Source organism: Schistocerca serialis, chromosome 1 (assembly GCF_023864345.2).
Source record: "Schistocerca serialis cubense isolate TAMUIC-IGC-003099 chromosome 1, iqSchSeri2.2, whole genome shotgun sequence".
NCBI classification, from domain to species: Eukaryota; Metazoa; Arthropoda; class Insecta; order Orthoptera; family Acrididae; genus Schistocerca; species Schistocerca serialis.
The window spans coordinates 1003274817-1003288933 of NC_064638.1; positions in this window are offsets into that span (position 1 = coordinate 1003274817).

Here is a 14117-nt window from a genome sequence, read left to right on the forward strand (position 1 = left end):
TCAATAGTTTCCTTTACCCTGCGATACAGTCTTTTAATGTTTTCATCATCTACAGAGCTACTTGTCATCATCTACAAGCTAGTTGGTATATTAAATTTTATAACTGTGTTGATTATTGGCTTCATGTCTACCTTGGTTATGATAATGTTTTCGCTACACTGTTCATAGTAGCTTACTCGCATTCTTATTTTCCTATCTATTATTAGGTCTACTCCTCCATTATCACTACCTAATTTTGTGTTGGTAACCCTGTACACACCTGTACAGAAGTCTCATTTTTTCTACCTCCAAACTTCACAAATTCCTACTATAATTAACGTCAGTTTATCCGTTTCCCTTTTTAAATAATCTAAACTACCTACGCAGTTACTAACATCCCGCACACTGGCCTGCAGAATGCCAGTTTTGTTTTCCCTGGTGACTACCTCCTCATGGTCGTCCATTCCTGGAGATCCGAGTAGAGGACTATGTTACCTCTCAAATATTAAGCTATACAGTGGAGCTGCATATCCTCAGGAAAAATAATACCTGTAGTTTCCCTTTTATTTCAGATGTTCAAATTACCAGCATAACAAGGCAATAGCATAGCTATCAAGTACCCTACCCACAGTTCAGGAAACTGTCGCTAGCATAACTGCAACTGCAGATTTGCAATCGCTTAATCGAAGCTGGCGCTGGCAGGAAATTCAAAACTTAAAAATAGCGATGGCAGCAAATTAAAAAAAATACAAGATGGTGGAACTAATCCAGCTGTGCTAGCGGGATGCAAAAAAAATAGAAAATAGAAAAATGTCCGAGCTCATTTGTGCTATTGGGTATTATGGTGTCAAGTTCAAAAGTATGCAAATGATCTGACATATGCATCGTGACCAAAAACGTTTAAAAACATTTATAATACTACACTTCTTCTATCACAAACATGTCAGGTTCACCTTAATTTTGCGTAAATTGCTGCCGTGATCAAAAGCACTCTATTACTTGTCAAAAATATCTGAATATTCTGATAATGCCAGAGTAACTTGGCACTAATGATCTAATTTATAGGTTAAGAGGCGTATGTCAATGAACTTGGTTCGATTAATGTAACACAGTTGGCGAAACGCAAACTGGATCCTCGAATTTATTGTACACACACACACACACACACACACACACACACACACACACACACACACACACCTCAGTTCTGCGCCACGTTTAAGAGTATCCCAACGGCTTATATTAGTTATCGAAATATGTAAAAAAAATGGTTCAAATGGCTCTGAGCACTATGGGACTTAACAGCTGTGGTCATCAGTCCCGTAGAACTTAGAACTACTTAAACCTAACTAACCTAAGGACATCGCACACATCCATGCCCGAGGCAGGATTCGAACCTGCGACCGTAGCAGTCGCGCGGTTCCGGACTGCACGCCTAGAACCGCGAGACCACCGCGGTCGGCGCAAAATATGTAACTTCACCTAAATTACATAAATTGGCATCATCTTTAATGTGTCCAAACGACTCGTGTTATTTACCAAAACATGTAAAAAGTGTAACGTATAGTACTTCTGTGTCTAAAATGTATGTCGAACATATGTCAGCAAGAAAATGTTCATGTCAAGTGGCACAATGCTACTTCCGTGTCTAAAAAAATATAACGGGTGTATCCCACAGTATTTCCACATCTGACTTGTTCTACAACTATACAAAACACCTGTGCTATTCTAAAATAACATGCTAAACGGTCAGCTGACGTTTCATCTTAGACCTAAATGAGGCAAATGTGACCGAGTATTACTTTAGGAAAGAAGAAGATAACACACATGATGTTTATGTCAAGTGTAACAATGTTATTTTCACGTTTAAATAGTCCAGTTTGGGACTTAATTATCTGAACAGTGACTGCTAGTATAGCATTCAGTGCTGGAACTTCTGCCATGGTGAATTTCTTGCTGTATAGTCTGGAGTAAACATGTTAAACTTACAGCATTTAATTAAGTTTGGCTATTTTGTACTCTGAACAGTGCCTTTGGTATACATTAGTAACTAACTGTCTTCCAACTCTCTGCTTGCCCTAATAAGTCATTCAGTTAATTTATTATTGCTTTACTGTCTTTAAATATCAGATTGTGTAAGATCACCAGTGATGTGAATAAATAAGTAGCGAACTTTAATCCTATGGTTAGGCTACATCATTATCCTTATGGGTTATTTCTTTAATATATCCTTTATTTTATTAATCCGTTCATTAACTTATGTTGTTATGTAACTTTTCACTGATGGTCTCTGCTTGTCTTTGCTAAATTAATGTGCCTCATGATAGATCAAAGTCCCTATAACGATTTAAAGAAACAGTGCGTGACCATACCCCCCAATTTACAGATGAGGCAGATAAAAATGTTTAGCTCGTTAATTCTCCTCCAGGGTAAGCAGAAACAAATTGATTTATCATTTTACCAATTACCAACCCCATAGTGATGTGACAGAGGTCGCTCGTCCAGCATGGGGCTGTAGTTGCAATTCATACCAACATTTATACCAGAATCAGATGTCCCAATAAATATTTCGAGGCGTTAAGAATGGACAGTTAGTGTAGGGCCTCTAGCTTTAGTCAGTGTAGTAGCAGCAGCAGTAGTGGTAGTGCAGTTGTGTGTGGAAACACAATTTTGTGCTGTGGTAGGAAGGAGTACATGCGATAACACTGTTCTTCGGCATCAAACTCAGAGCCGTCACATGTCCGTGCTGGACACTCTGCTCCACAAGTTTCTTGCCGCACCTGTCTGTGTCATAGTTGTCACAGGTCCGCCACGTTCACGCCACAGCCTGTCCATGCCAAAACGACGTTTATAGCATTTGCTGGTGACACTAGCTGTTGGGTAGGTAATGTGGTTAGGAGCACTTAGACACGTAATGTTATCTCTGCTGCTCTCCAGCTGTTCTCTAATTTCCTACTCAAAAATGAATCAATAAAATGGGACTCTGCTCTACTCTTATGATTGCGAAAGACGTGTTCGAAACTCATTGGTAGATACTGTCATTTTGGGCATTGCAATTTGATGCGTTAACACAGTTATAATTCATGAGCTGCTCTTACTCATTGTCCGACGAATCATACAAATAATTGTCTAGTGAGAATTATTTCATATAACTATTAGTTTTTAAATATTAATCTAACCTCATGTCATTGATTTATGTTTCGTGGACACACATCCACGAGTGAAGCATAACATGACCTGCAACCTCAGAGTTTAAGAAGTTGTTACAACTAACAAAAATCTTGCCAGAAACCTTCAGCTGTGCAAATCATGTAGACATTGAAATGAGCATGATACATCACAGCCACAGACTTTAAAGGGACTTTGAAGGTAATGAAATACATGTAAAAAAGGAATTAAATAGCATTAAAGGCTTTTATTTAAAAGGGGGACATACTTTACACTGCAATCATCGCAGGAGTGCCCAAATGAGTTGTCTTTGGCGTCATATTGCGCCGTAGGAGTGTGCGAGACATTTCTAGTTAAACACAGCACCAGTTACATTTTCGGCTGTTTTTCGAATTGCCTGTCATGTCTGACGAAATCACAAGATAGTGAAATGATTACGGATCAGCGGGTGCAGATAGTTAGACAGGTAGCTCTAGAAGTCAGACATGACTCAGTGGTTGAAAGAAGATCCATACGTAGTACTTTTGAGTGCCATGAGGTGTGTGTGCTAATTGGACAAATGAACTCTAACTGTGGGACTAAGGAGTCAAAGCTTAGGAAATAAAATCTCATTTTAACAGTAAATTTAAAAAAAAGATGTATTTAATGATAGTGAGTATAAAATCTGAACTATTGGGAGAAATGGAATCAAAGTTAGAAGTAGTACTGAGGGAAAATAGATCAATTGCAGGCCAGATTCACAGGGATTGAGAGTAAATTTCCAATTAGTGTTAGATTGGTAAAGGAAATTTAGGAAATGGTCGATGGGTTAGAGAAATGCTTACTAGCTAAAGTAGAACCTGTGCAAAGCGATCTTGTGGAGCAGATTCAGGCACAAGAACAAAGGAGTAAAATGTATGAAACACAAACATATGTAGAATTAAGACCCATCAAGGCTATATTTCTGAAGTCAAACAAAGGATAACCAGTAATAAGAAAGAATAGAAGGGTAAATAAATATTTTAAAAGACACTGTTGATAATGTAGCGACAGGACATTTATACTTAATGTTATGGTATCTATGGGGGTAGGGTCCTGTGCCGAACCTTTTAGTGAAAATAATTGACATAATAGTGTAGAGGCTGGGCATGTGACCTCTACTGTGTCAGAGGAAGCAGCTCTGTTAAGATCACAAATTAATGCCATCCGCTTCGCAATGACGTGGCTTGAGGATGGTGGTCGCGGTGTCTCAAAACAACTGTCGGAACGCCAATAAGACGATCCTGCTTAAATTAGATTCTTATTCACGTTAGGTACAGAGATGTGGTTGCCACTGTAAGAGAGGCCAAGATGACATAGTGGGTCACAGAGCTCAGTGAACTGTAATCATCATATTTGCCTGGGTACGATGTGCATAAGCAGTGTCACCGTTGGAATCGTGTCCACCTCATGCCATGGAGTACAGGGACGGTACACAAACTGTAGCCCCAGCCTGATCAGTGTCAAAGGCTTGTACACGCCTGAGCGATGATCAGTATCGGTGGAAGCCTTCAGGAACCAGTGCACAGCAACAAAGAGCCCACGCCACTCCCACCTGAGCTTGAACAGATGTCCCACGAGAGACGTAGCCGCTAGCAAGAAACAATTACCTAAAGTCACACAATGATGTGAAGGCACTGTACGTGCCTGTGGTGGTTGGCTGTCGCTGCGGGAGACAAATCCATTTGCAGATGACTGGACATTTCATCTGGCTCTTCGGTAGTGTCCACCTCTAAGTCAGAAGCCGATGAGGATAGAGATGGTCGGTATCAGGAACATACCTCGTTATGGGCATGTAGAGATAGTGCATGTAGAGATAGTTTCGGCGAGCATCTGGGAACAACTGAGTACATAGGAGCACATCTGAACACTTCGGAGACTATGGGTCTGATTTAAAGGGTGGTAAGGGCATTTATGACGGACTGTTGGCCACTACCTCTCCATCAGCAGTACCCCTTAAGCCATTAAAAAAAAAAAAAAAAAGAAAAAGGCTGAAGCAGTTGGATATTGCGATTGAGTGTCTCTGACTTCATCTGTTCTGCTATTTTTGTTCAGTCAGGCCCTGAAAGAACCTAGCTAGAGCTGTAATGTTGCCCAACTTCTGCTGGTTACCTTTTCTCGCTTTATCAGCTCACTGAATAAGTTCTCTTGCACCCTGAATACGTTCAAAAATGGTTCAAATGGCTCTGAGCACTATGGACTTAATATCTGTGGTCATCAGTTCCCTATAACTAAGAACTACTTAAACCTAACTAACATAAGGACATCACACACATCCATGCCCGAGGCAGGATTCGAACCTGCGACCATAGTGATCACGCGGTTCCAGACTGGAGCACCTAGAACCGCACGGCCACACTGACCGGCCCTGAATACTTCTTCTTACTTTACAGGTGACTGGACACCATAATTATAGTACCTCTATCCCTATTATTTCATTTTTCTGCGTTGATGCCTGGCAGTTCAGTACTCCAGGCTAGGGCGTGGTGCAAAAATAAAATTATTTCAATGTGCAGCTATTCAGTACATATGAATACATCAATCTAACAGCGCAGCTCTTAGAAAATATTTTAACACTGCTAGTACAGCTATCAGTGACTGAACTTTGACTGTGGTGAACTGGTTATCGTATATAGTCTTCAATGAACTTATTGAACTCCAGGAATTTAATTCAGTTTCCAAATGCCTTTAGCTACATTTGTTACTGTCTGTGCACCCTCTGCATGTTCTGCTAGGTTAATCAGTTGATCTCTTATTGCTTTACTCTGTTTCTATGTGAGCCTGTTCAAGACCATCATTCAAAGCAACTTCGCGATTCATCTGAGTGAACTGATAGTTGATTTTAATCCTGTAGCTGAGTAGTCACCGCGTCGAAACTAGTTATGTAACCTTTTAAAAATGTCATTGTTTTAGTGACTATGGCTTGACGACAGTTTATGGAGTAAAATAGACATTTTACAATGTTTACAATTCAAGATAAGCTTACTTGGTGTTGTATTACTCATATCACAAAGGTCAAATTATGGACACCCGGCATTTTGAGAAGTTTTTCAGTAACACTGCATATCACGAGACACAGCTTTTAAGGGGAAAACGATATGCATTGTGTTATATACTGGGAAAATATAATCAATGATACTGAGTGATTGATATGGTTTTTTATTACATTTGATCTAAGTGTGTCCGAGGTTATGTAGAATTACGAACTTTCGATGAAGACTGGGTCATTTATTACCCAGACGTATGGTGCCAAGCCACTCTAATACACGTGATGGCTGTATTTAAATAATCCACTATTGAATAAAACCAAAATCCAAACAGACTGGCCAAGAAATATTTTAGTTGTGATAGAAGGTGTTTCGATTTTGACTTTAATTAGTTGTATAAATTAAATTATACATTTGGTAATACGCAAATATAACTTCTTAATGCTCCAAATAGGAGATGTAACAATACAATGCGGCCAAAAATAATAATGGACAAGGTTCCACACAAAGAGAACGCAGTGCTAGACTTCAAAGATATGATATTTACACCAAAATAAAATTATTTAGATTTACAGTACAAAATAAATGCAAGTTGCTTATTGTATATACAAGTACGGTACTAAATTTCTAATTGCAAACCAAAGTTCAATTTTAGCATCAAATTGAAATTACTTTTCAAAATACATAATGATTTCGATTACAAAATTCATGTGGAAATGCTTTCATACCCCTATTTCTCTGTAAGATTTAAGAAATACACATGGCTCACATAACAGCTGTACTGATAAAACTTGTAAGTTAACAACAGTTAACAAGCCGGCCGTTGTGACCGAGCGGTTCTAGGCGCTTCAGTCCGGAACCGTGTTGCCGCTACGGTTGCAGGTTCGAATCCCGCCTCGGGGATGGTTGGGGGTGATGTCCTTAGGTTAGTTAGGTTTAAGTAGTTCTAAGTTATAGGGGACTGATGACCTCAGATGTTAAGTCCCATAGCGCTTAGAGCCACAGTTGTCAACAACTAAAGTCCTTTACGTGTACCGGACTTTTCAAGGCACAATGGACCCTGAAATGAAATACTGCTACATCTAAATTTTATGTATCACTTACAAAAAACATGTACTTTATCTCAAAGTACAAAACATTTATCATACTCTGCTGATAATGCTGACTTAAGCTGTGACACATTGAAAACTACATGATACTTCGATGGAATACCATACTGAACAATAGTAAGAAACCAGAGTGCAATGCTTTCAACAAACTACTTAGAAAGTCACCCAAACATTAAAGTAACTCTACACTAGCTTATTAACTTAATCCTGCAGTACAAAACGTTTGTCAGCTTCTGCTGATAACGCTAATTTAGCCTATAGCACAGTAGAAACTACAATACTAAGCGTAAAAAGCAGTGATAGTTGATGCAAACAAACAGACATTCAGAAATTAAATAGTACTCTAACACCTGAAGCAGACGAAGTAAGTGCCACTGCTTGACAGTGGTTGTCACCTACTGGATCTTAAAACTGTATTGTAGCACCAGAGTCTGACAGTGTACATTCGATAACTTGGCAGTAAGTATCAACTCCTGGGGTTCTCAATTAATATACTGACATCAGAAACTGCCAGTATATGTGTCATGATTTTACAGTGGGTGTCAGCTACTGCGACTCTCAAATGGTTTTCCGATAGCAGATGCTGACAGAGTTGCGACATACCTTGAGAGTAGACGCTAGCTACTGGATATTGAAAGTGTGTTGTAAAGCCACAATATTAGTGGGTATGTATCATAACTTGACAATGTGTGTCAGTTACTGGGTGTCTCAAATAATATTCTGACATCAGATGCTGACATTGTGTATCTGCCACAGCATAACAGAGGCTCAACTGCTGGATCTTAAGTCTAGCACCAGAAGCTCACAGAGAACGTGCCATAACCGTGTTCCGACAAGTTGCGTCTTGTTCCAACAAGTAAAAGTGCTTAGTCAGCATGCTGAGACTTGTCAGAAATCAAGACTTGTTCCAACAACTGAAACCTTTAGTGAGCACGTTGAAACTGTTGACTAATCATTGATACGTAGCACAGACTCACTGACATCACAAATATGTGGTGAGGAGGGAGAGGGACGAGTGTATCACTTCACTAGGGGTGGGGTTGGTAACTAAAGCAATTGTGTGATGTTAATCACCAGTTGGAGTAAATTTCTTGCTGTCTAACCAACAGAGGGCGTAAACATGACTGTGAATTTGTATAAGCTAACTGGTAAATTAGGGGTTGCCCTCTGTGATTATAGAAGCATCTTTCATTAAAAATGAGCATTAATTTAATAATAAGTAATAAGAGAAATTTATATAACACTTAATAAATGGATTGATAAAATGAAGGAGTTATTAATGGAATTGTCCATAAAGGTACCCACAGGATTAAAGTTAACTTTCAATTCACTCAGATGAATCGCGAAGTTGGTTTTGCACAGGCTCACATAGAAACAGAGTAAAGCAATAAGAGATCAACTGATTAACCAAGCAGAACATGCAGAGGGTGCACAGACAGTAACAAATGTAGCTAAAGGCATTTGGAGTGCATCAAATCACTCAAACTGAATTAAATTCCTGGAGTTCAATAAGTTCATTGAAGACTATATACGATAACCAGTTCACCACAAAGTTCAGTCACTGATAGCTGTACTAGCAGTGTTAAAATATTTTCTAAGAGCTGCGCTGTTAGACTGATGTATTCATATGTACTGAATAGCTGCACATTGAAATAATTTTATTTTTGCACTACGCCCTAGCCTGGAGTACTGAACTGCCTGGCATCAACGCAGAAAAATGAAATAATAGGGATAGAGGTACTATAATTATGGTGTCCAGTCACCTGTAAAGTAAGAAGAAGTATTCAGGGCCGGTCAGTGTGGCCGTGCGGTTCTAGGCGCTCCAGTCTGGAACCGCGTGACCGCTATGGTCGCAGGTTCGAATCCTGCCTCGAGCATGGATGTGTGTGATGTCCTTATGTTAGTTAGGTTTAAGTAGTTCTAAGTTACAGGGGACTGATGACCACAGATGTTAAGTCCCATAGTGCTCAGAGCCATTTGAACCATTTTTGAACGTATTCAGGGTGCAAGAGAACTTATTCAGTGAGCTGATAAAGCGAGAAAAGGTAGCCAGCAGAAGTTGGGCAACATTACAGCTCTGGCTAGGTTCTTTCAGGGCCGACTGAACAAAAATATCAGAACAGATGAAGTCAGAGACACTCAATCGCAATATCCAACTGCTACAGCCTTTTTCTTTTCTTTTTATTTTTAATGGCTTAAGGGGTACTGCTGTTGGAGAGGTAGTGGCCAACAGTCCGTCATAAATGCCCTTACCACCCTTCAAATCAGACCCACAGTCTCCGAAGTGTTCAGATGTGCTCCTATGTACTCAGTTGTTCCCAGATGCTCGCCGAAACTATCTCTACATGCCCATAACGAGGTATGTCCCTGATACCGACCATCTCTCTCCTCATCGGCTTCTGACCAACGGATTCCTTCTTCTAGTCAAGTTGTGCCACATACTCCAAAAATGGCTCTGAGCACTATGCGATTTAACTTCTGAGATCATCAGTCTCCTAGAACTTAGAACCAATTAAACGTAAGTAACCTAAGGACATCACACACATCCATGCCCGAGGCAGGATTCGAACCTGCGACCGTAGCGGTTGCTCGGTTCAAAACTGTAGCTCCTAGAACCGCACAGCCACTTCGGCCGACCCACAAACTCCTCTTCTCCCCAATTCTATTCAATACCTCCTCATTATGTATGTGATCTATCCATATAATCTTCAGCATTCTTCTGTAGCTCCACATTTCGAAAACTTCTATTCTCTTCTTGTCCAAACTATTTATCGTCCATGTTTCATTTCCATACATGGCTACACTCCATACAAATACTTTCAGAAACAACTTCCTGACACTTAACTCTAAACTCGATGTTAACAAATTTCCCTTCTTCAGAAATGCTTTCCTTGCCACTGCCAGCCTACATTTTATATCCTCTCTACTTTGACCATCATTAGTTATTTTTTCCCCAAATAGCAAAACTCCTTTACTACTTCAAGTGTATCAGTTCCTAATCTAATACCGTCAGCATCGCCTGATTTAATTCGACTACATTCCATTATCCTTGTTTTGCTTTTGTTGATGTTCATCATATATATCCTCCTTTCAACACACTGTCCATTCCGTTCAACTGCTCTTCCAAGTCCTTTGCTGTCTCTGACAGAATTATAATGTCATCGGCGAACCTCAGAGTTTTTATTTGTTTTCCATGGATTTTAACACCTACTCCGAATTTTTCTTTCGTTTCCTTCCTGCTTGCTCAATATACAGATTGAATAACATCGGGGAGAGGCTGCAGCCCTGTCTCACTCCCTTCCCAACCATTGCTTCCCTTTCATGTCGCTTTAACACTATTAAATGACTTCTTTGTAAACGACATTGTATACTACGAATAAACCGACTGAGGTAGGACTGTTTTAAATAGACTGACCTTGTATTTGTGACTGTGGATTCTACAGTCTTCATCCAATCCCCTGTTTTAGGCTTCGCGTGGTTTCCCTAAATCACTTTTGGCAAATGCAGGGACGGTTCCTACCATAAAGCGACGGACGACTTACTTGTCCCACCCCTGTCAAAACAGACCTGCACCTTTGTAAATGCCTATATATATGAGTAACGTTATTTTTCTAATTCTTAAATTTTAATGCCATGACATGTCCAGTATCCCTGTAAAAGTGATCTGAAGATGAATAAAACTACTACAGCTAGCAACAGTAATAGTAGCAGAAGTAGTAGTAGGGGAAGGTTGGATAATGTAGCCGTGATCGGAAAGGAGTTCATTGCATATATTTTGCCGTGAACAGTGCTGCTACCTGCCGAGAACCGATCAGAATAGTTCTAATGTACACCATCACTGTCGTAAGTTAGAAAGAGGAAGTTTGTTCCGTTATATTTTAGTAAAAACTTTTCTGATTTTCAGTTATCTGATTTAAGGAATGTCATTTATATTGTTCTTGTTGCCTCACTTACACGAAGAGTAGTACTTCTTACAATGTCAATTTTTAAACAATATTTTTTGGCTTACAAATGTAGTTCGTTGTTGTTGCTTTCGGTTTGAGAGTTCTATTTGTGAACCACTAATAATGGTGACAAGGCGCCCAATCGGGAGAAGTGGCCACAGTACTCCTCGCAGGAAGTGGCCAAAGTGGCCAACTTCATTTTTAATTGTAACACTTGGGCTTATCACGTTATTAACGTTCGTTATTTAACGATATTTAAAAACCACCTCTGTTCTATTTGTTCTAGTACAGAAGCCGATTGAAAAAAGTCCGCTGCAGCCAGTTGGTGCTTTTGATACTAGGGCATGAAAATGCCTTCAAAATATATCCCGCAATCATAGCAACAAACTTGGTATCCTGTGACGATGGAAAATGCGTTTGAGGTGGTGAAGAACGAGAAGATGCCTTTTCTACAGCAGTAAATCAATTTAGTGCTAAAAAGAAGAGTCCTAGGAGAAAACAGAGATTCAGTAGTGGGTAAAAACATTCTGGGAAGCTTACGGAGTGTGGTGAACGAAGAACAGAAACAAGAAATCATTGATTACATTTTAGAATTGGAAAAGCGATTTTATGGATTTACAGAGGGTTAATTACAGAGATTAGTATCCCTGTCAGCCAAGGGAATAAAATATCACATCGTTTTTGTACTACTAACCTATACCGGAAACTCACCAGGCATTACATCACCCCAATTGGTAGGGAAAAGTGGACACTACGCGGAAGCCTCCAAAAAAAAAAAAAAAATATCCATACAGCTCCTACATATTATTTTCGTTTTTACTTCAAAATATTTGGTGTGGTGTCTTACAATATATAGATTCAAAACGTGTAAGCGACAATTTTTTACTCCAATTTCCCCTATTTGAGGTAATGGTGGTGAAGGAGATTATAGTAGTGTTTGCACTATGATAGATATTTCTATCTACTAATGATACGTTAGTTTCCCAAATTCGAAGTAAAATATCACTCTAATTCTATGATTTGTAATTTACTTATGTATTTTTTTACACTCAGCGGTTATTGTTAGTATTATGCGCGATCCAAAAGTACTCGTATTCTCCAAGCGTGGCCCAGGTAAGGTAAAATGGTGGACACCCGTGCTTAAAACAAAATGAAACGAATTTTTTATCAGATGAACGTCCACGACTGAGGAACATATTTATAAAATAAAAAACCACTTCAGCTGTTGAAACATTATTTGGTGACACCTGAAGATGAAACTCGAAGCTTCAAAACCGGTCGTGGAATAAGTTTAGAAAATCACTAGCAAACTGCAACGGTTTTTATTCTATAAATATAATATAAATTTGCGGAACTTTAGCGTTCCTTTTACATTTGCCGACTCTCAGGCCGATCGGAGCGTCGATGTGGTTGTTAGTGGGGGCTCTCGATGAAAGCAGCAGGGTGAGGAGGCGCGGCGTCATGTCGCGATCACGCGAGCTAACGTACGGTCGTTAGGCGGTCGCTGGTAATGACAGACCGGCCGTATTTCTTGCGGGGTGGGGGTGGGGGTGGGGGCAGCAGCGTCGCAGGCGCCGGCGCCGCCGCCAGGGCGCGCGCGCGATTGGAACAAATCACTGCTGGCCCGCCCCGCGGGACTGCGCTCCCGGCCGTATAGCGCGCGCGCGCTGAAACAAATCTACCGCGGTCGCGGCGCGCCCCTCTTTTATCACCGCGTTATACTTCCCGGCCGGCGCGCCGCGCGATAAATATTTCCCTGCTCCGCTGCCTTAATTTTAAGGTCCGCGCCACCTTAATGACGCGTGAACAACAGATAAATCCACGAATGGGCCCGTTAAAGTCTCAGATTGCCCTCATCTTGGAGCCGAGCGTCTTCCTTTACTCCCTGAGGTTGCAATAACGTACGATAAAATAAAATTTAAAAAGCTTTAAAAGTGCGGAGAATTAAAAAGTAACAGAGCTTCCAGATTTATCTTTGAAAGATTTAATACGGGCCGCACTAAGGGCACCCCATTAAAAAGTTTTACGCCGCAACTTCCGAAGCTGTCTCTGTAATAAATGTAAGGAGGCGTCCCGTACATACGACGCTAGTGGCTTTAATCCCCACCCTCCTTCGGCCTCTAGGTCCAATCCGAAGGGCTCTTTCTTGCGATTGCAACTATCACGACACATACGTCTCTCATACTTCACGAACGAGATTACAATTTGGTAGGTGTCTCATTCCTCCACTTTTATCGCCTGAGAAGAGACTTCTCTGCTATTAGATAAGGGACGTTAATGCATCCTCTTTGGTACTACTCACCATTCTACGACCTATTTCTCGTGCAGAGATATCACAAAAGAATCGTTCTCTCAGATAATTGCAGGCTCAATCTCCGTCATCGTTAAATTCTAAAAATTTCATAAACTTTATCGGAAGATCATTGCTTAATAACACTGACGAATTATTTATTTAGTTTCTTCTCATAGTCGCATACACGTTCCTTAAAGGTTATTAGTTTCGAACAAGTTGGATCAGCTTCGAATGACTGCCTGCGTCTATATCGTATGATTGTAAAACAAATCCAGCGCAATACATAAGAGTTTTGTTGGATTCTTACAGTATACATTCTGACCCTCATGAAAAGAAACTAAATAAACAATGTAATATAATTGCTGCTCCTTTATGCCAACGCAGGGTTCAAATCGCACAAATAATGACGAATCTTTGAGAACGTAGGCTCTCCTAATGTTTTCAAAATTCTAGGCGACTAGCATCATTGGTCGTCCACGAAGTGACGTTTCGACGGTCTACGGGAAAATCCCCACTTCATCGCTAACTCGGAGATACTGCGTCCCATCGCTTGTGCGCCGGCTATAACACCACGTTCAAACTCACTTAAATCTTGATACCTGTCATTGTAGAAGCAGCA